At 48.4% G+C, this 4,371-nt stretch overlaps 1 long non-coding RNA gene across 1 annotated transcript in view; it reads left to right on the top strand.

The window, feature by feature from the left end:
- LOC115291375 overlaps positions 1-4,371 on the top strand; it is an 8,184-nt gene that overhangs the window by 635 nt on the left and 3,178 nt on the right. The gene's annotated exons all lie outside the window — the stretch shown is intronic.

Here is a 4,371-nt window from a genome sequence, read left to right on the forward strand (position 1 = left end):
GGGGAGGGGAGAGGGAGAGGGAGAGGGAGGGGAGGGGAGAGGGAGAGGGAGAGGGAGAGGGAGGGGGTGAGGGAGGGGGAGGAGGGAGAGGGAGGGGGTGAGGGAGGGGGAGGAGGGAGAGGGAGAGGGAGGGGGTGAGGGAGGGGGAGGAGGGAGAGGGAGAGGGAGGGGAGCGGGAGCGGGAGCGAGTCCCAAGCAGGCTCTGCGCCCACAGGGGCTCCCTCCCAGGAACCGGGGGGTCACCACCGGAGCCAGAATCGAGTCAGGCGCTTACCCGCAGCGCCCCCTTCTGGTGATGCTTCACTACATTGTTGGTTTCCTTAGTATTGCATTTTAAGAGTTCCTGGTACCTCCCGGACGCGGTAGAGTCACGGATGTTTTCTCTCAGTCTGGGGCTTGTCTTTCGGGCCTCTTAACAATGTCTTGTGGAGAGCAGATAATCTTGAAAGTTTTAAGTTTAATTTAATGATATGCCATTTATAAATTTCTTCATCTTCTACATCATGCTGTGTCATAATAAGAAACTATGCCTAACACAAGGTCGTGAAAGGCTAGCTTTCTTCTTGATGTTTGGTAGTTTTGAGTTTTAGATTTAGATTTCTGATTTACTTTAAATTAATTTTACATATGATGGGAGATATAAATCAAAGGTCTTTTATTCTTTTTTTTGCATGTGAATGTACAATTATTCCAGCACCATTTTTTGACAAAACTATCACTTTCCCGACTAAATTGCCTTGGCACCGTTGTTGAAAATTAACTGACCATATACATGTACGTCTGTCCTGACCCATCCACGCACTTGCCTGTCTCACACCAACAGCACGCTGTCCTGACTACTGTGGCCCGTAACGAGTCAGGGGACGGAGCAGTGCTGGCCCTCAAATTCCACCAAAGCTCCTGCAGGAAGGCTGGCGAGGAGCCCATTGAACTACAGATAAATCTGAAGAGAATTAACATCTAACCAAACCGAATCTTCTGAACCACGAGCATGGATCATTCTCCATCTATTCATGTCTTCAATAATTCCTCTCAGCAGTGTTTTACTCCTGAGAATAATATTTTTTTTCAATTTTGAATTATTTGTCGCTAGTAGAGAGAAATGCAATAGATTTCTGTGATCTGTATCCTGTAACCTTGCCCACCCCACCTTTCCTAGCTTCCTTTTTTGGATTCCATAGGACTCTCTACATTGACAAACGTGTCGACTGAGAAGATAGTTTTATTTCTTCCTTTCCAATTGCAGTGCTTTTCATTTCTTACGGAACCTGATAGGACTTCCTGGAAAATATTCGCTAGAAGAGGGGAGGACATGATTCCTTGGCCTCCTCCTGGTTGCAGGGAGAGCGTGGTTAGTCTCTCCCCGTTACTCTGGTATTAGCTGGGCTTTCTCAGATGCCGTCCATCGGAGAAGCTCCCTTCTAGTCCGAGTGTCCTAAAAGCTTTTATCTGGAACAGGTGTCAGATTTTGTCAACTGCCTTTACTACTCATTAAGACTCTCCCTGGAAGAGATGACATAGAACTGGCATTATTTCTTCCTTAAATTTTTGATAAAATTCACTAGTAAAGCCTTTGGGGCCTAGAGGTTCACCCAGGGCAAGAAAAGGAGGTTTCCAATCCAAATTCAATTTTTATTTATTTTTTTAATGTTTATTTTTGAGAGAGAGAGAGAGAGAGAAAGAGAGAGAGAGAGCAGGGGAGGGACGGAGAGAAAGGGAGATGGAAGATCTGAAGCAGGGCTCTTTGCTGACAGCAGAAAGCACAATGTGGGCTCGAACCCACAAACCATGAGATCATGACTTGAGCCCACGTCGGATGCTTAAGCGACTGAGCCATCCAGGCGCTCCTACAAATTCAATTTTTAAACGTATATGGTGCTATTGGCACAGTCAATCTCTACCTGAGTTAACTTTGATTCTTTCTTTTCGAAGAGTGTGTATATTTCATCTGCGTTCTTGAATGCATTGGCATAGGGCTGATCACAGGACATCCACTTTTTCCTATATCTGGCTAAAGTTTTATCAATTTTATTGATTTTCTTAAAGAAACACCATGTGCTTTCATCCATTTTCTTGATTGCTGTTTCTAGTTTGTATTTCATTGTAGTTCCTATATTCTACTTACCTTAATTTGATCTTCTTTTTCTTTTCCTTAAGGTAGAAACAGAAATCACTAATTTGAAACATTTCTTCTTGCTAACAAAGTGTTCAAGTTTTCCTAAGGTGCATCTTTAGCTGCATCCCAACTATTTTGATATCTTGTGTTTTCATTTTCATTCATTTCAAAATAGTTTTCATTTCTCTTCTGTTTTTTTTTTTTTCTTGGCCCATGGTTATTTAAAAGTATGTCATTAGTCTGTAGGTATTTGAGGATTTTCCAGGATTTTCCTTTCTATTATTGATTCCTAATTTAACTCTATTGTGGTCAGAGTGACACTTAACCGACTGAGCCACCTAGACGTTCCAAGCCTCCAACTCTTGATTTTGGTTCAGGTCATGATCTTACGATTCATGGGATCGAGCCCCAAGTCAGGCTCTGCACAGAGCATGAAGTCTGCTTGGGATTCTTTTTCCCTCCTTGCCCTTCCCCTACTCTCTCTCACTCTCTGTCAAAAATTAATAAATAAATAAAACTAAATTCAAATACCTTTTACCAGAGGAAATGAATATAGTGATTTTAACTGAATTTGTCACCTAAAGTATTTCATATAATCACACGACCCAGAAATTGAATGGGGACCTTAAGAGTCCTCTAGGTACACCTCACCCGTAACTACCCCTATCTCCTGACACCGGACCCCCACTAAGAGAGGGTGCCCCGCCTCACGCCTTTCATGACTGACCTCTGAACTCTTCACATCTTCTGCTCTGAGCGGGCCCCTCTGGGACCCTGGTCCCAGTCACACTGAATGCTGTCCCCTGCCCACTGGCTGCCCACACTTCGCAAGGCTTGAGCCTCAGGGACTGACCATAACCTTTCACGTGACCTGGTGTGGTGGCCTCGCCCCGCCTCCTGCTCCGCTTCGAGCCCGGCTGCAGTGCGAAGACCAACGTCCCTGCGGTGGGCGCATGGCCGCACTCTTCCAGTCACACCGGGCCCTTCATTCGGGACAATACGCTGCTCCGAAAGCGCTCAAAACCGCCACCCGCCACAGCACATTGCTAACTAGGGTTAAGGTCAACTGAAATCTCTAGTCCTTCCTGAACGCCCACCATGTGCTTCAAATAGAAGGTGAGTGAACTCACTGACGCATCACCTCTGCCACCCTGTGTGGGCCACGAGCCCACTGTCTTCGCCACAAGATGCATCACCTAATGGACAAGGACGTGGGGGAAGCTTAACGTTACAAAATGCAAAGCCTGGTCCGAGGCCACAAGGGCAGCAGCGCTCTGAGGAAGGTGCATCTCTGTCCGCGACAGCCCGGTGCTTCCCGGGCTGAGGCGGAGGAAAGACCAGGCACTTGGAGCGGACAGGGCAGCTGGTGAAGATGCCTACGGGCCCAGCACCCCCATTTTCTCCGTCTCCCAGATTCCCAGCAAGTAGAGCAAAGAAATCAGGAAAACAAATCGCTCACAGCCACAAACATGGAGGCCTTTCCACAAACTCCCATATGACAGCACGGATGGCTGGGGGTCTAGAGGCCTCTCTGAAGTCCTTCCAGAAACTCGGTGTGTCACGGAGGTGAGGCGCGGGGGGACACGGTGCAGGGCACGGCTGGCTGGTGGAAAGGGCTGGCCCCGGCCCCATGGGTGCCACGTAGTAATCAGAGGCCACGGAGCGTCCTCTCCATACCGTTTGGATGCTGGTTCCCAGAGAACCAGCCCAACGCCCAAGGCCCAGGCCACCTGAACTGTAACCAGCCCGACGTTCAAGGACGTCTGGGAGGAGCCAGGGGAGGGCCTGGGGGCCTCTTGGAATATGTGCACACACTTTGGAGCACGGAAAAGACAGAACTGACCTCTCAGGGGGCAGCCAACAGAAAGAAACACAGAAGCCATGAAAAAAATCCTGCCACGGAAAGAAAACAAAAATGCAGTAGGCGGGAGGAGAACACACGCTCAGAAATCGGTACAAGAGGAGCAGAAGCAGGTTTCATCGGTCGCCTGACATGTGCTTTCGGAGACGGGGAAGAAGACAAAAAACACTCATGGAGCGAGACTTTAAAGAATGGTAGGCAGCGGGCTAAACCAGAAAGGGAAGAAGGATGTCAAGAAACAAAGTGACCACAGAATTTAGAACCGCTTCCGTCAAAGTCAAGTCCAGATAAACCAGAAAGCACGCAGGGCTCTGGGGGCGGAGGGGGCACCGGGACAGCGGGGGGCGGAGGCGGCTCCACTGGACGCCCGCGCTGGTCGGCCGAGAAGTAACTT

The sequence above is a fragment of the Suricata suricatta genome, chromosome 5, assembly GCF_006229205.1.
Source record: "Suricata suricatta isolate VVHF042 chromosome 5, meerkat_22Aug2017_6uvM2_HiC, whole genome shotgun sequence".
NCBI lineage: Eukaryota > Metazoa > Chordata > Mammalia > Carnivora > Herpestidae > Suricata > Suricata suricatta.